Raw genomic sequence first — 22192 nt, 5'->3', positions numbered from 1 at the left:
TAGCTTTTCTGAGGCCTTGAGATTCATTCTGAATGCTGGTGGAATCATATGCTATGTTGTTCAGCCTGAAGGCCACATTTCCACATATACAACCTTCTGAAGGCCTCACACCAGTGCGTTAGAGATTAAAGTGGGCAAAACAATGGATGCTATTTATATATAGGTAGAGCAAGATATGCAAAAGTCACAGTTTTCTAAGCACACACACACACCTTGATCCAGGCAAGCAGTAGGCAACATCACAGTTCAAGGATGTTTGGCTTTGAAGGAGGATTAGGCCTAGTGGCATAGCTAGCTACTCGGGCACCTGGGGCGACATGCACACCCTGCACCCAGGGGCGGAGGCAGGGCTGTTAGAATTCCTGATCTATGATTGCAGTCATAGGATTGTTGTCTTTCACATGACGGTATATGTTTTGACTACACAGAGTGGGAAGTGATCGAAATGGGATGTTTGTGTTACTGTGTTCCGTGAAGTGGGACTATTGTCCTTTGCTCTTTTTCAGTTTGCTGTCTGATGCTAGAGAGAGAGGGAGCCATGTTGCAGTGCTCTGTGTGTGCTTATATGTAAATAAAGTAGATTAGCCAAAATGCTCAGTTGCTGATGTCTGTTACACAAGCTGCAAAGACTCTGTGGATCCCTAAGTGTGATGATGTCTGTTGGCATCGGTCACTGTGATGTTCGGGCAGAAGAAAGCTTATGAAGCTCCCAAATGATCAACCAGGAGGAAAGGAGCATGCCAGTCGGTCATGTGTCTCTGCCAAGGTCTTACTCGTGTGTAGGCTGAACTCCTAACAGGGGCAAGCCAGGGCAGGGTGCACCACGCCTCTCCGCTACCTCCCCCTCAGTTGTAGGGTGGCTGAGGGAAAGGGAGCAGGCAGATGCAAGCCCCACGCTGCTGTTCCGGGTAGCACAGAGCCTGCAGGCGCCCAAGACGCCACATGATTCCCAAGAGAGACACGTGGCTTGGGCACACTGCAGACCCTGTGGTACATGCCGCCCCCTGTGGTGTGGCACCTAATGCCTCCCGCCTCACCTAGCTACACCTCTGGATTAGGCAGTTTCATGGAGGAGAGGGTTATTGAAGGCTACTAGCCATGAGGGCTGTGCTCTGCCTCCAGAGTTGCTTCTGGAGGCAGAAATGCTTCTGATCTCTGGAAATCACTTGAGAGGAGAGTGCTCCTGTGCACGAATCCTGCCTGATGGTTTCCCACAGGCATCAGGTTGGCCACGATGAGAATAGGATGATGGGGTAGAATGGCTATTGGCCTGATTCAGGCAGGCTCTTCTTACGTTCTTAAGAAGACATTCCAGCCAAGCAAAAGTCCAGAACAGGGTTGGTGAGGAGTGTGACCTGAGGAGAAGGTGTGACCTGGAAAGAGTCCCAGTGGCCAGACCCCTGGACTCTTGGTCCTTCATCCTCTCCAAGGGATGTTCACTGCAGTGCATATATTATTGAAATATGCATGGCAATTAGTTTCCATTAAGAAAGCACTGCAAAGTTTGCATGTGAAAGTTCCAAAATATTTAATGCAATGTTTATCGGCAGGAATATATTTAATTGTGTAGTTAACATGATTACACTGAATCTGAATTACTCCCCCCCCCAAAAAGACGCTAAAGTATTTGAAAGCATTTTCAATCATTTTTTGGATTAAAAAGATAAACTCCACACCTGTGCATTTGATGTAATTACAATGTATCAAAATAACTATCTTCCCATTCTGCATATTTTAGTCATCTTTCCTTAAAATAGATATATTTGATGTGCCTTCAATCTTTTTAATGAACTCAGTGTGATAGTACATTTGAAAATGAGTTCTTCAGCTTGGAAAAGTAACATTTTTGTCTGGGCCAGAAGATAAAATGCATGTGTACATTTGTTTCCAGCAAGCACCATTATCAAAACAAATTATTTTAGCCAATTACTGAAATTTGTTTACCTTAAGGTGCATTCTAGAAATTTAAAATCCCCTAAAATAGCTATGCAAAAAAATAATAATACAAAATCCATGCTTGACACATCTCTTGCCTCCACTTTACATCCATCCTTCAGTATATTACAGCATCCATTGGTGGTCATGATGTAGGATTAGTATCAATTGCCCTGCTGCCATAGAATGGCCCAACCTGGGAACCTCTTCTAGCAGAGAAAGGGACTTCCACATCAAAAGAGGTCAGCTCCCCATGGCTATTGCTTTTGAATGATGGTGTAGAACTGTGATGTAAAGGAGTGTCTGGTCATAAGCCCTTTTCTTTGGAATAGAGAAGCAGAAGAGGCCTTTGCTAACATGAATAAATGCTGGGGTTTTTTTATTTTTTAACGGATAGAGAAAGGGTCCATTTTGGAATGGAGTGAAGGTGTTGGCATGAGCTTACTGCAAGGCATCAGGCAAATAGGTACAAGAGCTAGGGTGAACTGTAATGACCATATAAGTCAACTATGTGCATTAACCACTTGATAGACCAGTCAACTGGATTTACAGCTGACCATTCATTAAATAATAACTTACCACAGAACCAAATTACCTTCTGTTCAGCCATTTCGTGTTAAGATTGGGTTGCTGCCTGAAACATCCTGCCAAATATTATGGGGGATTTTCCTGTACATCGGGAGTATATATGTAGTGGAATAGGTGGTAACATGACTTTCTGTATCTACCCTCAAACTAGTCAAAAGACTCTTATCACACTTCTACACCTAGTCAGAAATCCAGTGAACTAGGTTTGATTAAAGTCATCCATTAAACCTCAGATGTTTAATACCTGATATTTTAGTATTGGTTATTGTAGATATAGTATTTATAACAGGTTGTAGTCCTATTGTAAATACTATGTTTTCAGTGAGTAGATCCACTGAAATAAATAGTTTCCGTGGCGATGACCATTTTGCCGCACCGGAAGTCCCCATTTTATTTTATTGCTGTTGCTGTTGTGCCCACCCAGGGACCTTATAGTGAAGAACAAGTAAGAAATCTAAATTAACAACAACAACAACTTTTAAACCATTCCTACCTCCCCTAAGGGCAATAAAATAAACTAAATACATGCTTTAAACTATCCATTGTGGTTGAGTGGTGGTGCATCACATTCCCAAAGACTTTTAAAGAGATTCTGTCTTAATTATTCTGCTCAGGGATGCTTTGTTATGGCCACAGTGGAGCTAATTTGCCTTATATATTATCAGCACAACTCAGTCACCCCTTCCTTGGCTTTTGACTTGTGCCTAGTGTGTCATGGAAAGCTCTGGTGTGAAGTTTCTGGATTGCTTCATTAAACGTCCAAACACCTACAACTTTACATGCTTAAAAAATGCTATCTGCATATTGATGGTACTTGACAAGGCAGACACTGGGACTACTGGCTGAGCCCTAATGATCAGAATCATTTAAAAAGCATCAATAAAGCACAGGCTTCAGTAGCAGTTCCTCTATGACACAACTAGAGTGAGCGCACAGCAAGGGAGCCAGCATCATGCGCGCCAGACTCACCCGGGGTCACCTTAATGCTCTTGTGTTCCTCATTCTTATGCATGCAACAAAGTTCCCTCAGCTCAAGTGCTCTCCTTAGCATTATAAATCTGTGGCAGAAACATCTGAGATTCACAGCTGGGTGTCAAGGGTGATCCATCTATTCTGATCTTTAAAAGTTCTCTGCAGGCCATCCATCAAACATGCAAACAGCCCTCTTGCCTTGAAAATGTAACGTCCTCCGTTTCACCAAAAAGCTACCAACAAAGAAGATGAACCTGTTATGCAAATACGATGGAGAGCCATATTAGACCCATAGAACATTTAGTGTTTGACAAACCCTTCCCCTGTTTTGATTTGGATTTGGGCTCAGCATCAGAACGCTGTTGCTTTAAAAACTGGGAAATAGCTTGGTTAATTCCAACTCTAGGAACAGAGGTGGAGGTTGCCTTACCCTGACTCAAACCAATATTCTATGTAGTTCAGTATTGTCCAAAGTGTCGGGATCTCTGCTCGGCCAAGCTGATAAAGCTCATTTTGATGAGGCCTCAGGCACATTTCCGTTCAGCAGAGTTTCCAGCACAGGGAAGTGATGAGATTTATGGCTACATCGCTATGCTTTATATCTTACTACGCTGACAACAAAGAAATATACATCCGCTTTCTGTGAGAGCAGAGAGCAACCGAAGCAAAAGAACAAAGGAACAGGAAACCAGTAACGTCACATCCGTCTCCCGTCTCCCATGAGACTTCCAACAGTATGGAATGTGTGGAATGTAAACAGAGTCTTGTGACTCCAAAGCACTGCTCAGTGGCAAACAGAAACTAACACAAAGCAGGAATGGGGAATTGATGGGTTAGAACTCCCATCGCCCCTCTTCAGTAGTCATGCTGGGTGAGGATTACAGGTGTTGTAGGTCAGCAACATCTGGAGGGTGACAGCTTATCCTGGCTCTGGCACTTCTTGGCGCCATCCAGATTCCTGATTTTTTTAAAAAAATTAAAAACTGACCACCTTGTATTAGCTACAGAGATGGACCTTAGTCTGATCCAGCAAGGCATTTGTTGTTATTATTTGCTTTTTCCTAGCTACTACCAGTTGTTATTCTTCTTCATGATCCTCTATTCCTTCTCACATCAAAGCTTTATCTCTTTACATCCTCTCTTTCTTCACGAGTCTGTTCTCCAAGTACCATCTCATAAGTAGCTCAAACAGTACCATCAATATACAAGAGGGAGGCACCTGCAACCTTGCAGGAGCCCAAAACATCTTGGGGGAGGAATCCTACTGACAGGAACCAAGTGCAGCCCAATGAGGACTGAATATGTTCAGCTGACATGGAATGGTGACTGGCTGGCTGATCAGGGGCAGGGGGACCAAGAAGGAAGGGAACTGAATATCCTAGAAGATGCATGGCCAGAACCTGAACAGGAGCACTTCACACTGCAACAGTCTGATGGAGTTCCTCCTTCTCCTGAAGTTGATTTGTAACCAGAATTTCTGTTCAAACACAGTAATTTTTAGAACTTGCTTGCTTTGTGTTCCAAGGTAACTCAATTTCCAAGGTGCAGTTTTCATAAAAGGTGTCCCTATCATTTGAGAATTTTGCTGAAGACCTTGATATAAATATTGTATTTGTTTTTGTTTAATTGTTCTTCTGTCATTTTAATACTGAAAAGAGACTAATCAAGTTGTATGAGGCAAAGCAGAGGATAAATGTTTTTCTCCCCCCGCCTTTTTTGTGTTTTTCTTCCCCCCCCCCTTTTTTTGTAAGAGTTAAAATTCCCTTCCTCTGCAAAGGAAAACTCCTGCAAAAAAGAGATTGTGAACAAAAGGAGCAGCAACTTTGATTGACCCAAAAACCTCCACCAAACCTATAAGTGTTTTAGGTTATATCAGATCCAGAGGGCTGACATTTCAGAAACCAATTGGTTCATTATAAGTGTATTCATGTAAATGTTTACAATTTCATTGCAGACTCTCAAGATAAGAACTTTTTAAAAAATACAATGGCAATGTTATCATAAGAGGAGACTTTGTGGAAGTCTCAGATCCAGTCACACACACAGGTAAAGGTAAAGGTACCCCTGCCCGTACGGGCCAGTCTTGACAGACTCTGGGGTTGTGTGCCCATCTCACTTAAGAGGCCAGGGGCCAGCGCTGTCCGGAGACACTTCCGGGTCACGTGGCCAGCGTGACATCGCTGCTCTGGCGAGCCAGAGCCGCACACGGAAACGCCGTTTACCTTCCCGCTGGTAAGCGGTCCCTATTTATCTACTTGCACCTGGAGGTGCTTTCGAACTGCTAGGTTGGCAGGCGCTGGGACCGAGCAGCGGGAGCGCACCCCGCCGCAGGGATTCGAACCGCCGACCTTTCAATCGGCAAGTCCTAGGCGCTGAGGCTTTAACCCACAGCGCCACCTGCGTCCCCCAGTCACACACATACCAACTCACAAACTTTCCACTACAGGTGGGTAAAACCATTTCAGCAGAGGCTGAAATGGCCCTGTTTATGGCATCTTGTTTATTTGACTGAATGAGATCAACCTATTTTATGTTTACAAAACAATGTGCTAAGTTGGCTAGGGCTAGTCAGTGACCTTCATGGCTGAGCTATGATGTGGATCCAAATCATCCTAGTTCAACACACTATCCACTTGGGCAATGCTCTCCTCAGGAAAGCTCGCTTGGTGCCTTCATTACATAGCTTTAGGCACCAGGCAAAAATGTTTCTCTTCAGCCAGTTGTTTGGCTGATTAGCATTCTATGGATTTTTAAATGTGTTTGTAGAAGGAGGGTTATTGGTTTGTTTTTGTTTCTTTGTTTTCATTTTATTATATATTTTGTATTTTCATTTTGCATTTTTCTGTTGTGAACCACCCTGAGATCTTTGAAGGACAGTGTATGAAGTAGTTATTATTATTATTATTATTATTATTATTATTATTATTATTATTCCATCATTTTTTTTCTCATTCAACTGGATTATTTTTAAATGCAACAGCTAGTCTACTTCAGTGAGTCAAGGCAGATGCTGCAGCTACATCTCATCATGCACCAGTGGAATTTCAACTAAGATGAGGTGAAGTGCCACCCCACCTTCCATATACCCAGCCAGGTGTGGGGAACCCATGGCTCTTCTGATATTGCTGAACTACATCTGCCATCTTCCCTGGCAAATGGCCATGCTATCTGGGGCTGTTGGGAGTTGTGGTTCAGCAGCATCTGGAGAGCCAAAGATTTCCCGCACCTGTACATGGCAAACAACTTAAAGAACAAATGAAATGAGACTTGGATGGATATTTTCAGCTAATGTCCCCATTTTCTCTGCCCAGGCCATCCCATAGAAGTAGGCAACATGTTTGCAGGTGGGCATATGAGTGCTTCCACCACCACATTCATAAATACTTGAAAGCCACCAGAGAAATAGCAATAACTGAGCTGGAAACCAACATTTAAGATAACCTGTAGCAATTTGCCTTGACCTTTACTTCTTAGCTTTATAATTTGTCTCGGCTGAAATTTGAGTTGACTGACGGTAGGTGGGGAAAGAAATGCAGTTAGGACAAAATTCACACTGTAGTGTGCTAAGTAATTTCACTGGGAAGCAGGAGGACACTCCAGAGAAATCGTAGCTTGTAGATTGTAGCAGGACCCAAATTTCACTACTAAGTGTTGGTAGCAGGAAAATATATCAGGCACCTAAAAAAAGAAAAACAGCTGAAAAGTGTTAGTTGGGTTTCTACACGAAGGAATTGGACCAACCAGATTAGAATGCTGTACTGTTTCTTCATGGTTCTGCAGAAGGTTTTATTACAAATGCCCTTGTAGGTAAATAGGACAGGAAATGTTGTCAAGAACAGTTGTTCTTGACAGGTGTCACCAGCAGATGTATCTAAATTTGGCTTAATTCCATTTTTTTTAATGGTGATGAGCAGCCATGCTTAGATGCATTTTAGAATCATTATTAAGACTTGTATTCAACACAGCGCTCATGAGAAAATTATACTAGCACAAGGATTTCTCCTTGTCTAATGGAAGGTTCTCCAACTTTCTGTTCCCCAGTGTGTTCTGGGTTTTCCCCAACACTCCAGAGAAGATTTGGGGATGGTGCGGTGTGTGTATGTATGTGTGAGGAAAGTGGGAGAAATTCCCTTGTACTAGCTCTATTGTGTGGTGGAACCAATGTTCCCAATGCCAGGAACACACACACTAGATCCCCACCTTAGAACTGGACAGAGAGCCTGGAGAGTAAGAGAGAGAGAGAGAATTTCTATAGGCCACAGCAACTCCCCCTCCCCATCCCTCGATTCTGCCCTGGTGTTGCACCAAGTACCCAGGTGAGCACAGGTAGGTGAAACCAACTTCATCCTGCTCACCCACCCAGGTCTCAGCAGTAGAGACCAGATCAGCCTTCTCATTCATAATCAGATCATGGATGGGGGCATTATTGCTCCTAGCCCAGGAGGAGGTTTTTACAAGCAGCCCTAGTGAAGAAACTGTGAAATAGATACTGGATGCCGAAGTCAGTGAGCTTATTTTAAAAAAATAAAAAATAAATAAAAAATTCCTAAGCTCTTTATTTTATCTAGGCTCTGTGAGGCAACTCACCTAGGTCCTTTCATTCCGTTTGCAGTTGAAGAGAGAGCTCACAAATAAAGTACAAAGATAATTATATGCCAAGTACCTCCAGGACTTACCCTTTGCCCTCCCTGTTGTGAGGCAGGCATTGCAGAGCTCCTAGCATATGCAATGGCTTACAATAATCACCATCCTTTGAGGATTTTGCAGACCGTCATTAAATTTTGAGATACACTGAAGTGGGCATTTGTATCATGATATGTATAACACACGCACTTGCACATAGACCTTACCTAAAATAGTCTCATAAACCCTTGCATTAGGACCCTTTCTACAGCCTCTCAGATACATGCCATTGGCACAAGGCCCAGACTCTATTTATTTTCTCATAAACTGGCCTGGCCATTAATGAGAACTCATATTTTCATGTATACCCTACACAGCATCTTGGCAATATTTAAAAATGAATGCAGCAGTGCAACTCAGACTAATGGTGGCACTGTTTTTTCATACCTGCACTATATTATATCAGTATATTAATTTAATTTTGCATCCCCTCAGCCTTTCGCAGGAATCTCAGAAGAGCGGTCAGTCTTACGGAAAATTAGATTCATCAGTTTGGAGTGACTATGCGATGATAATGACATGCTATTTTGACATGCCTTATAAAGATAATTATTCTGAGTGTCTTAAAAAATGTTAACCTTATCAAACAAATATAAACCATTTCCCTGTTTTCTTGTATCATGCTATGAAATACTGATCAAACACTTATTCTGCTATGGCATGTCAAGCAAAAACATATTTAGTTACTGTGATGTTCACTAAGCACATTTTAGAGAGTACAATTTAAAAACCATCGCTTAGTGCAATGGTGTAAAAACCATAGCTTATTTGTATTTGTTTCACCATTGGCTAAATTTGGACCAAATCAGATGTGCTAATAATTAGAATGCAGAAGCCCTAGTGTGTAAACTGAAATTGAACCATCTATAAAGGCGGAATAGAATCACTGAACTGTAGAAGTGGAAGGAACCACAAGGATCATCTACTAGTCAGTACAGGAATCTTTCACCCAATGTGAGGCTTGAACCCACAATCCTCAGATTAAGTGTCTCAGGCTCTACTGACTGAGCTAAACTCTCAACACTTACTTCTAAACTCTGGAAGTAAGTCCCATTGAACTCAATACATCTTACTTTTAACAGACATGCATTACATTCTGCTGTTAAGGGTTCGTTACAAGGTGTCAGAAGGGGTGGTTGTTGGACTACACTGGCAAGCCACACCTGTAGAGGAAGAAGCGAACTGAAAGTGTGTAGAGTACAAAAATTATTTACTCCAGGATAGGGATGGGGAAATCTGTCAATTTCAGTTTCTGTCAGTTTCTCATTTTTCTAATATTAAGTTCAGTTTTCCACATTCCCACATCACTTTGCCAATTCTTTTTCTTCTTTTAAAGTCCTCGTGGAAGTTCACCAGCATTTTTGTGTGAATATTCTAATTCTAAAATACACATTTTTGTATGCAGTGTTGTCCAATGCATACATTGTGCAAAGCAATTTCCCATAACGTAATGTATTTTTGTATGTTACAGTGGTACCTTGGGTTAAGAAATTAATTTGTTCTGGAGGTCCGTTCTTAACCTGAAACTGTTCTTACCACTGTACCACTTTAGCTAATGGGGCCTCCCGCTGCTGCCGCACCACACCCCCACACCCCACACCCACACCCCCGCAATTTCTGTTCTCATCCTGAAGCAAAGTTCTTAACCCGAGGTACTATTTCTAGGTTAGCGGAGTCTGTAACCTGAAGCGTCTGTAACCTGTAGCATCTGTAACCCAAGGTACCACTGTATTTGCACAAATATGTGTATTTTAACACACAGTTTATCACGTATATGCATTTTTGTACACACTACTTAGTTGCAGAAGTGGTTGAAAAATTCAGAGAAGTGAAAATTTCGAAGGATGCCTTTTTCAGTCTGTGTATTATTTCGGGAACTGCAAACTAGGTAGCTTTGCCTTTAATTTGAGTGGTGCAGCTCTGTCATGCTGTCCATTGCTGCTTGCAAGAGGAAAGTTTGTCTCCTAACATCAGGTAAATATCAGGTTTTATATAGTTAACCTTGACTTCTGTAATTGCCAATTATTTCCTGGGAGGGCTACTCCTTTAACACCTACCTGACAGAAATTTAACAAGGCTTTTCATATCATTTTCATGCTGAAATGAACTTCATCTTCTCCGTTTCTTCCTGCCTGTCATTAAAGGCACAGGCATCATGCAAGCAAGGGGAAGCCCAATTCAGCTTTGAAAGGCATCATGCTAGGAAGAGAGTAAAACATGCGAAACATTTATAACCCTACATAAGGATTAACAACAACAAAAATCTTTCTGCCATTTAATCAAGTATCAAAGATGAACAATTTGTTCAGCACTGTGGACCATAACAGAGACATAGCATGAGCCAGAAAACTGCAACAAAGCAGGGGTATTATTTATTTGTTTGTTTGTTTATTAGTTATTTAAACATTTATATACCGCTGTATCATAAAAATATACCACAGCAGTTTACAACAATAAAACCAGACAACTTTAGTTGCCTACATCTGATGTGGTTTACCTGTCTTTTTCAAGAACATTAGGGATCCTGAAAATATATTACAATGGTTTTTATATTTTCTAAGATTGGTGGGTTGATTTGAATTATGCCCTTGGGTCCCTTGTTGTAGATTTTGTATCTACAAAATAGTAGATTATAGTAGAAAAGACTGCTGAAGTGATTAAACCACTATCTGTTGAGTTAATGGGCCTCGCCAGACCTGCAAACACCCTCCATTTACATGTCTAAAGAGCTGGCAAATAACAGGTGTGTTGCCATAGCGACAAGTGGCCTGGAAGCAACCCCATATATCCTAAAAACACTACATTCTCCACTGAACTTCACTCTAAGGAAACTGAACCCTGGGTAAATTCAGGAACCCCTCAAGTCTCTCATCATTCCAAGTGTGTGCAACAATAGTCATTATTCAGAAACATTACTCTTTGCAAACTTGAATCTCAATCAATATGTGTGCAATCATATATTCAACGATAGCTTTGCAAACATGTGGACTAGAAGCAACACCTTTTTATTTGAAAGCTCTAATTCTTGGCATGGGAAAATGGGCCTTGGGAGCCACAACATGTAGCTTTCTTTGGGCATTAAAAAAATAAATGTGTAGGCTTAATGTTTGGGTAAGGGGATATGCATGTAAGCCCTGCCCCCAACGTACAGACACACATGTTCCAGAGCCTCTATGAAGGCCTGAAGAGGTGCTCTAACCAGCTGAATATGGCAACAATCTTCCCTCGGATCGGAAACTGCATGAGGGGAAGGGCCATTTCTCAGTGGTAGAGCATCTGTTTCGCTTGCAGAAGGTCGAAAGTTGAATCCTCAGCATCTCCAGGTGTAGGGCTGTTGACGTGTAGACAATACTGAGCAAGATGGACCAATGGTATAAGGCAGCTTCCTTTGTTCCTTTTTTCCCCAATCAGAGCTCCAGTTTGAAATGAGGATTCTAACCCCATCCATCTGAACATGGTTAGACTTTCCCAACACCCTGAAGAAGAGCAGGTAGGGTGGAAGACACTGGGATGTCCTTCATTGACACACACCTCTCAGACTGCCCCCCCATTCAGTTTAAGCCCTCACACATACTGTTAAATGCATGAGGAGAGATTATGCATTATCATTAGAAAAAATAAGCTCTAGCTAGTTGAATATAGTAAGCCTATAAACTGGTGATAATTTCACTCAAATTAATGAATGGAATCTGAGCTGACAGATATTTGAATTTGCCGTAGCCGTAATCTTTCCTGAACCCAATATTGTGCATGAATTGTAAACTTTGTAATGCCTTTCAGAAGAAAAGGTAGAAAAAATGACTGGACAGTAATATATGTAGAAAAAGTTCCTCTTTGCAAAACAGAATCTGACTTTTCTTCACTGGAGGCTACGTTTCCAAATGTATCATGGATGCCCAAATGAGAATAACACAGAAAATAAATAACAATAATATTGTGTGTGCAGCTTCTGAATTTGTCAAAACCAGTCTAGTCTTGAACACAACTATAGGTAAACCTTCCCTTTATGTTCTGGTTCAATTTTCATATGTCTTCCAAAAATAGGGTTAGATTAAAAATGCATTGAGATTCATTTTTTACAATAATGACTGTGGGAAATGTAAATAAAACGTAGAAGGAAATAATTCTGAAAATCATAAGTTGGTATACAATTGTGGAGAAAAACACTATATATGTTAATGTTTATTCCTATCTATGTGAGCTGTATCCTAAGGAAATGTTCAGATAGTATCACTGATGCCTGCATTTTTGCCTGTTTCCTATAGCAAAGGTTACAGATCAACCTGGAAATGCAACAATACTTAGAGAGTTTGATGTTTGGTTTCACAATTCCTAAACAACAAACAAATTCATCTGCCAATTTACAGATTCCTCCAAGCTTACCAAGCACAAAGAGTGTCCCATTTGAAATCAAATGCCTGCTTCAAGTTCTAATAAGAATATATATGAAGTCTATCAATAGCTCCAGTTACAGAAGGGCCATAGCTCAACAGTAGAACTTCCACTTTGCATCCAGGAGGTTCCAGGTTCAAACCCCAACATCTCTAGGTAGGTCTGCGAATTCCCCCTGCCTGAACCCCGGTTGAGCTGCTGCCATATACTGTTGACAATACTAAGCTAGATGAACCAATGGCCAAACCTAGGATAAAGCAGCTTCCTATGTTCCCATGTTTTGTACAATATAAACAAATTTATGGCCCACCTTTCTTTGCAAGAATCAAAAGTGGAGAAAAGGAGTTGCGCTTATCTGGTTGGCCCCTGAGAGAAGAGGATACTGGACCAGATGGGCCTTTGGTCTGATCAAGTAGAACTCTTCTTATGTCTTCAAGAAGTGGTCAGAGTATTAATGATTATAAAAATTGGATATATTATTAGATGATGATCTATAAAAATAATAGTTGGTGGGGCTTATCTTCCTCAGATTTTCATTTTTAGGGGACAAGTAAGCTATTGTGAGCCTATCATAATAAATCTGACTTTCTGCGGTGGATAGGTGCAGAAGGGAAAGATCTATAACTGGGAGAATGTCCCAGTCCAGACACTGTGATGTTCCCAAAGCAGAAGCATTGGTCCATTTTCTCCTTTATGATTCCATATCCCTTAAATTGTTGCTGAACCAAGGGCTGCAGGAAAATATAGCACATGAATGTAGCTTTCAGTCTTCCATTTATTTCTGACATATTTCTAATTATGTCTAACAACTCCAGAAAGTTGTCACCCATTTACACCTTCGCCTTTATGATTTCTTTCCTGACAAGCCTGAACTATTCAGTTACCAATCTCTTTACTGATTGTCCTTTATTTCCACAGCCTGTGTGATTTCACTTTTGATTTTCAGATGGGTAGATAGTTACTCACTAACATATGAAAGAAGATGCTGTTGGGATATTCTATCATGGCAATAAAGGGGGTAGTTTGGAACAGAGAAGTGATGGGAAGACTAAGGTTCCGCTCAACTCCACCTAAATCTTTTCTGCCTTTGGGATTTCATTACATAGAAATACCATCCATGCTTGGTAGTTAGGAAAGGAACCCAAGTCTCCCTATTCACTGCTGTCTCTTGAATGGGTATAGGTATTGATTAGTAACATTAATGAAATGAAGATTCTGCTCCTTATAAATTGTTACGGATTAATTGGCTATTTATTTGTTTGGTTTATAAAATCTGTTTCTGCCTTACATCAGAGGCAAACTTATATAACCATGAGGTAGGTGATTCTTAGGCAATTTTAGTATCTTAGGATGAAAACCGGTTGCCTTGCAAGAGAGAAATGCTCTGTACATAGTTGTCATTTGCAATTTTTGTTCTAGTCTTTTGTCTGACAACTTGGAAGATTACAGGTTTTTCTTTCTCTTGTAAGACTACAACCTCCAGCAGCATGTCTAGTTCTTTTAAATATACACAGTCACAGCGGATGGGGGGGAAATAGGAGATGGTAAACTCTGAAATTTTATGAACCTAAACAGATGTCTGTAGGAAACCTGCCAACAGGACCCACACATAAGGGGACTCTTTGCTCCTGCAGTTTCCAGCAGCTGGTATTCAGAAGTATTACTGCTTCCAGCCATGGAGACAGAGCACAGCCACAATGTCTAGTAGCCATGGACGGCCTTTTCCTCCATGTATTTGCCTAGTCCTCTTGCAAAGCCATCACTGCCTCCTGTGCATTGTGTGAAGAAGTACTGACTTTTATGTATCCCGTCTCTTCCAACATTCAGCTTCATTGGATGTCTACAAGGGATGTCTACAAGTTCTAGTGAGAGAGGGAGGAAAACATTTCTCTGTCCACTTTCTCCATTCCATATATAATTTTAAAAACTTCTGTCATGTCACCTCCTACTCACCTTTTTCCTCTATAAAAATTCCCAGATACTGCAACCTTTCCTCATAGGGCAGTTTTTCCATCTCCTTGATCATTTTGGTTGCCCTTTCCTGAATCTTTTCAAACTCTACAATACCCCTTTTGAGGTGAGGGGACCAGAGATGTACATGGTATTCCAAATGTGGTCTTACCATTGATTTCTATAATGCAATTGTGATGTCAGCAGTTGCAATTCCTTTTCTCATGACCCCTTAGCATGGAATTTGCCTTTTTCAAAGCTGCTGAGCATAGGGTTGCCATCTGCATACACCTGTCTATTGTCTCATTCCTGGTCAGCTACCACCATTTCAAGGCCCCATTAGCACATATGCAAAAATTAGATTTTATTTTGCACCCACATGTATCACTTTAAAGTGGTTTACATTGAATTGTATTTGCCATTCTACCGCCCATTCGCTCTGGAGTTATTCTCAATCTATTTTGTAAGATAAATATATAATAATAACCAATCTTTAGAAAATTAATCAAGTTTCAAAATATGGATGTGCTCGTGCTATTGTTTCTTTTGTTCAGTATCCTGGATCATGGCCAATTAGACTTAATGTAATAAACCCTATTGTGTTACATAGGCCTTTCTGATATAACTGAGGTCTGGAATGGTAGATGAAAAATCAAGACTGCAGATCAGAGGGCAGCAAGAAGAAGCAGTGCCCTTTCAAGCTACAATTCATAAAAAATACATCCAATTCTTACTCATTTTCCTAACTAGAAAGTGAGGTAATGCCCAGTATATTTTCTGATCTTCCTCAAGCTCGTGCTGTCCTTTTTATAATTAATTTGGTCAAACTTTCCCCTCCATTCGAATTTGCTCCCAACTCTGCTGCATCAATAAAGGATATCTTTCCAAGTTCACATCTGTACAAAACTTTATCACCAAAGTGCTCAGTCAAAGAAGTTGTGTTGGGGTTTGTTGTCATTTATATTGCAGACAGACTACTCCAAGAGTTAATTACTTTAAAGAGTGCATATTTATGCTCCAGATGTGAAATCTTTAATGAAGTGAAATTTACAGCCAGCCAGGAACCAAGGTGTTATAAAAAATTTGCCATACAATAAGGAACGCGTGGAAAGATGTCAAGCTTTGTTTTCCAATTTACTGCTGTCAGCTTGTATGGAGCAGACCAACAGCCCTCCAGCTGCCTTTCTAAAATTAATGTTAGTTTAAGGAAGATCAATGATTCCTCTGCCACCAGCATTATCTTTTCGGTGTTCTTGGCAGCTTGCTGGTTTATTTGTCATAGGCAAAAGAGAATCCTGCATTTGAGTCTTCTAGGTGCATAAATAAACCACAGCACCAGCGAGAATGCTAGACCGGGAATTGCTTTAAAAGTGCTGGGTCTTTCTTTCTTTTGGTCCTGACTTTTATGGGACTCATTGCTATGTGCATCCCCGCCCCCTTAGGACATTGTTTTCCACACTGGCCGTCTCGTCACAAAGCGGGGTTGCGCTCCCCTCTTCCCTCCTGTACCACAAACTCTGACTATTAAATGGTTCCTGTAACAGAGCAATTTATACTTTTTCAGCAGGGTTAATTAGCTGTTTTTGTGGCCTTGACAAACTCCATTTATGTGATGGATAGGGAAAATTGCACCCCATGGATCCTGTTACACCCTTCTGTGGCTTTTAATACAACTGTGCCCAATATTGTATAATGCCAGCATCTCATGATCATCTGGGCGCAGTTTCTGGCACTGCCTTTGATTGGTTCTACTCATTCCTAGCATGGAAGTCTGAAAGGGGGGGGGTGATGCCCAGTGAAAAGTACCAAAATTTCATGACCTAGACAAGGAGAGAGATCTGGAAAAGCACCAATACTGACAAAGGAATCTCTCTTTCTTTGGCTCATTTTAAAATGACATTATTATTATTATTATTATTATTATTATTATTATTATTATTATTATTATTATTATTTACTCCACCTATTTACCTGAGAGGGGTTCAAGGTGGCTTACAGATAAAAGTAGAAGAGCTACAAACATACTCAGCATTCTGGGTTCAGTTTTCCCTGGGGGGTGGGGAGAGAGAGTTCCACTCATCAGCTTCAAAGAGAAAAAACAACTACCAGACTTTTAGAAGACATCTGAAGGCAGCCCTGTTTAGGGAAGCTTTTAATGTTTAATGGACTATTGTATTTAAATATTTTGTTGGAAGCTGCCCAGAGTGGCTGGGGAAACCCAGGCAGATGGGCAGGGTATAAATAAATTATGATGATGATGATGATGATGATGATGACACCTGTGAGTGTCTGATGCAAGATGGCATCAAGGTTACTTTGTTGTTTAGTCATTTAGTCATGTCCAACTCTTCGTGACCCATGGACCAGAGTACGCCAGGCACCCCTGTCCTCCACCGCCTCCCGCAGCTTGGTCAAATCAAGGTTACTATGACTGTGTATAAATTAGCTGAGTGGCTGCATTGTCAATGAGCATGTATACCCTCAACTGCTGGGAAGCACGTCCCTAGGCCTTGCTTGGCTAAGCATTATCTGCCCTTCTGCTTCCAGGCCTATTTTGTGTAAAGATGATTTCTTTATCTTATGGCCCCTGTTGTAAAACACATACTTGTGCCTGAATGCAGCTTGCTGGTTCAGTGGGGTCTGTGACACTCACTGTTGGTATTAGGTGGACTGGTGGTGTTATTTTCTATTCTGTCCTCAAATTTACAATTTACAATGTTACCCTTTTTTCTTGATTGTCCTTTTATTGGTAATGGGTTCTCATGCCTGTGTTAATAAGCTGCTTAATAAGCAGTGTAATAAAGTATTGGATTTATCCTGGTATGATTTATTGGACTAAGCTTGGCTCTGAATCTGATACCTGACTGCTTGGTGCTATGCTTCTGAGTAAGCTGTGTCATTTGGGGTTCAAAAGACAGAGAGTGGACTGTTTGGTCCTTGCCTTTGTGAATCCAAAGTACAGCCAGACATAGCCTGAATTTCCCTTGGCTTAGATTGGGGGACTATGGTGTCAGTACTCCCTGGTTTTAACCTGGTTATTCAAGATAATGGTTTTACATCCAATCACTCTTCACAAGGAACTCTGGGAGCTGTAGCTCTGGGAGAGAAATAGGAGACCCCCCTCAGCAACCTTAACAAACTACAGCTCCCAGAGCTCCTTGGTGGAAAGCCATGGCTGTTTAAAGTGGTATAAAGGTAAAGGGACTCCTGACCGTTAGGTCCAGTCGTGGCCGACTCTGGAGTTACGGTGCTCATCTCGCTTTATTGGCCGAGGGAGCCGGCGTACAGCTTCCAGGTCATGTGGCCAGCATGACTAAGCTGCTTCTGGCGAACCAGCGCAGCGCACAGAAATGCCATTTACCTTCCCGCTGGAGCAGTACCTATTTAACTACTTGCACTTTGATGTGCTTTCGAACTGCTAGGTTGGCAGGAGCAGGGGCTGAGCAACGGGCGCTCACCCCGTCGTGGGGATTCAAACTGCCGACCTTCTGATAGGCAAGTCCTAGGTTCTGTGGTTTAACCCACAGCGCCACCCGCGTCCCTCTTAAAGTGGTATAATAGTGTTTTAAATGTATGGCGTGAATGTAGCACTGCATGTTAAAATGAAATCTTTCCACCAACGACTATGTGCCCAAGCTTGCAGGGCCATAGAACTGGACTGCAGCATGTACATTTCCTTTATGGGGGTAGGTTTTTCCTCCCTTGCATGGAAATAATGTGCAGCCATCCAGAGGGGGATATGTATGCCCCTCTCTCCTTGGCATGAGACCTGAAAATATGGAGGAAGAGGAATGCATTGTTTCATTGCAGCATCCACATCTTTTGAGAAGTCACCCGCAGTCACAAACCTGTGTTTGCTTCTGCGTAGTGTGTGAAAAGGCCCAAAGTCTTACAATGAAAGTTATGTCTTTATTCTGCGGAGGAAAAGGGAGAGCGTGTGGTAATAAAGCAACATGAATGAGTAACATGAGCTTCTCCAAATACACTTCCCATTGATTCTGCTGGCTTTAGCAACTGTCGATTCCAGCTGTCTGCTCCTTTTCAAATATTTGTTCCTGCTCATTCACATTCCAAATGGTTCTCCGTTTTGCAGTATCTGCTCTCATCTCTTGCTTTGTCCCTTTCCTTCCTTTGTAAGCATTTCACAGTTTTGCAGCCTTGAGTCAAGATCAGAAGCTGGATTTCTGCAGAGCTTAGTTTTCTGTGAAGCTTTTGTGTAACCGTTTCTCCACCCTCCGCCACTGCTGGTATACTAATTTTAATGCTATTCTTTCTGACTGCTCAGTGTAGCTGTGATATACACTTCACACAAATCATATCTTGCTTTTAGCTAAATGGGAAAGGACCATAAAGAACCCAAATTCACAGCGTATGAAGGATGAGTTGAATTCTGGCGAGTCAATTGCCCCCAAATTCAGATCCCTAGTTCCTTCTAATTATCTAATGGCAGGTTCTCCTTGTCATTAGAAACAAGATGGCTGTGGAAATCTAATCATTGTCCTGATTGATGTCAGTGTCTCACAGAATTGATACCATACTATAATTCTTATTAGCAAATAGTCTTTTGGGGGGGGACCAGATTCTCTTACCTTTCAACAGCCCAAATTAAATTAATAGTTGTTTTATCACCCAGTTTTGATGAATGGATTCCTTAATATGTGACATGTTTTACAGTTTTTACTCATATAATTTGAACATGAACAGGCAGATAAGTGTTATATTCATTTTACAGCTGGAAAGTCCCCGATATCCCACATTTATCCACGGATTATTAATCCACGGTTTGTGTCCCGCTTTAATCCACAGAAAGAGACATCTAGAGACAGGTATGCTGCATTGTGGTGAGCAGGGACTGGGAGCAGGCATCCCTCCGCCCAACTCTGTCACCCAAGCATACCTCCCAGAGCTTCCTATCCTACCCATTGAATGTGCAAGTGGCCAGAAGTACCACTGGCAGAAATCCAGCCAACAGAAGGCCTCAAAATGTGGCATTCATGCCAGGGAGGGGCTGAACTAGACCAAGATATGTTGGATTCTGAGCTGGTCCCACTACCATCACACAACAGTCTTAGGACCAATCTGTGCAAGTTCCAGGCCTTCCCACCTTCTGCCTTGCCTTGGCAGCCACATGCATGTGGTGGTCCTGCTGTTCCACAAAACCCCACTGGTCAGTGGCTGTGGTAGGACTGCAGCCTAAGGTCCATGTATGAAGTCATGGGGGAAATCATCTGTTTAAGAAATAGCTCCTTCACATTCCATTCAGAACCTGGATCCAGGAGTAGCTGTAACTCTGGGCTGACCAGACCCAGATCTAGGCCCCAGTTTGGGGGCCAGCCCTTATTAAATGTGGTAGGTGAGACACGGTGGCCTTTCTCCTGCCTCCCAACTGCATGTTTAATTAGAGTTTAAAAACCCAAATTCAATGTAAGGTCAACAGCCCTTTGCGGTTTATTGCAGAGCCTGCAGCCTGCCCCTCCTTCTTGCTGCCTGATGCCCGATACGCTGTCTCATAACAGTCCAGGATCGCTTTGGGTGGGTTTCCCAAATTGGGCCCGATTCAGTTTCAGATCTGGGCTCTGACCAGATCCGGCATGCAAGCCTAATATTTACAAATATCTTCAAGGATTAAATAAACATATCCAGCAGTTCCAACTTTTCTTAGAGCCCAGGTCAGCAGGCTGAGGTCTTGGGCAGTAGAGGTGCACTCAGATAAGCATCATAGAAAAGAAGAAGGTGTTCCCACAGCTGTGTTCGACAGCTCCTGTGCCCTTGTGCTAAGGGTAAACTGGAAGGGGGATTTATTGAACTCCCTATCTAAGTTTTCCTGTGCAAATCACTGTAGTTGCAGAAGGATCAGAAATAGTTTGTGTGCTGTTAGCTCTTGTATTATTTGCTGTGACTTACGGGGAGAATACCTTATATCTTTCTCATGAGCACTCAGTCTGGCAACTGCATCTTGTTTGTAGCTGAAAACAAACTTTCAATACATATTTTCTAAAAAGGGGAAGTATTATAAAAACAATTTGGAAATAAATATTTATTTTATTTTATTTTACACAGCTAAGATCAACAGGATTTATTCCATTCTTGACAATGTCACTTAACAACCCATTTATGCTATTTATAAAATAATGCCAATAAAATATCTGTTTTTGTAATTAATTATATTGCCCTTTATTCTAACCACATATACACCCATGTAATGTGTATAGATAACCATCCACATATGCATATATAAATTAATTGATAAGGTAGTTTGTGGTCGAACAAAGCCGAAAATAGGTTCTTGTATTTTACTCCAGTGAGTTGGGATGGCAGAAAGGGACAAGAGTTAAGACTAAAAATAAAATTAACAGGAAGGTTTTATCTAAATCAAAGCACAGAAGTGATAAAAATATACAAACCAGCAATAATTGAAATATAAGAATTTTTAAAATGTATGAATCGGTTGCAAAAAGTAAAAACATTAGATTAACCAAGCAGTTACTGAATTTCATCCTTCTAAAACTTCCAAACTAGTTAGAAACTTTTTAATTGCCCAGCCATATAGCAGTTTAAGTTAAAAATTTAAAGGATGGAGGAATTATAGTAGCCAACAGTTGCAGGGAGAACCACAGGTGGACCAAAGCTCATAATGAGATCAGGCTTGCAAGATCTGTAACAATAAATTTTCAAAGGTTTCTTTGGCTGTGTTTGAAGCAAGAGGAAGAACAAGCAAGTAGTTGGTCCTCTGCATTGAGAAGACAGAGAAATGCTATTGGGTGACACAGAGAAGGTGGAACTGCTCAATACCTACGTTGCCTCTGTCTTCACCCAAAAGGAAAGCAGTGCCCAACCTAGTCATAACAGAATAAATGATGCAAGGAGGGAGCTGCAGCCCAAGGTGGTAAGGGAACACCTGGGTATTTTAAAGGAATTCAACTATCCGGGGCCTGATGAGCTGCACACAAGGGTGCTAAAGAAGCTTGCAGATGTAATATCAGAGCCTCTGTCTATAATATTTGAGAATTACTGGAGAACAGGTGAGGGCCCTGCAGACTGGGGACAGGGAAATGTTGTCCCATTTTCAGAAAGGGGGAAAAGAAAAGAAAACCTACATAACTACTGACCAGTTAGCTTGACATCAATGACAGGAAAGATACTAGAAAAGACAATTAAATGGTTGATCTGTGAGCCTGTGGATCAGGGGAATGCAGTGGACGTAGTGTATCTCGATTTTGGTAAGGCGCTGGACAAAGTCCCCCATGATCTTCTTGCAGAGAAGCTAGTAAAATGTGGGCTGGAAGATGTAACTGTTAGGTGTCTAGACTGCATCAGCAGAAATACAGTGTCCCAATCAAGTAGTCCTGCTCTATTCTGCCTTGGTCAGATCACACCTGGAGTATTTTGTCTAGTTCTGGCTAGGACCCAAACCAATTGATTAAAGTTACAAGAAAGGAGATTCCGACTAAGAACTTTCTGATGGTAAGAGTTTGACAGTGGACCAGACTCCCTTAGAAGGTGGTGGACTCTCCTTCCTTGGAGGTGTTAAGCAAAGCATTGATGGCCATCTGCCATATATGCTTTTGTTGAGATTCCTGCATTGCAGGGAGCTGGACCAGATGACTCTGGGGCCTCTTCCAATTCTACAGTTCTATGATTCTATATAGCTACCAATCCAAACAGGGAACTG

The 22192-nt window shown here is 41.6% G+C and overlaps 1 long non-coding RNA gene across 1 annotated transcript; it reads right to left on the bottom strand.

Annotated features, from left to right (window-relative positions):
• Positions 1 to 6941: 6941 nt before the first annotated feature.
• On the bottom strand, positions 6942 to 14687 carry LOC307224388. The gene is made up of 3 exons (XR_013842484.1): positions 14524 to 14687; positions 10236 to 10377; positions 6942 to 7173 (listed from the first exon to the last, which is right to left on the bottom strand). It is a non-coding gene; the product is annotated as an uncharacterized lncRNA (long non-coding RNA).
• Between the last annotated feature and the right edge of the window lie 7505 nt (positions 14688 to 22192).

The sequence above is a fragment of the Podarcis cretensis genome, assembly GCF_951804945.1.
Source record: "Podarcis cretensis genome assembly, chromosome: 1".
Lineage (NCBI taxonomy): Eukaryota > Metazoa > Chordata > Lepidosauria > Squamata > Lacertidae > Podarcis > Podarcis cretensis.
Note: the sequence above shows the minus strand (reverse complement) of the source record. Positions and strands in the feature narration are given on the sequence as shown.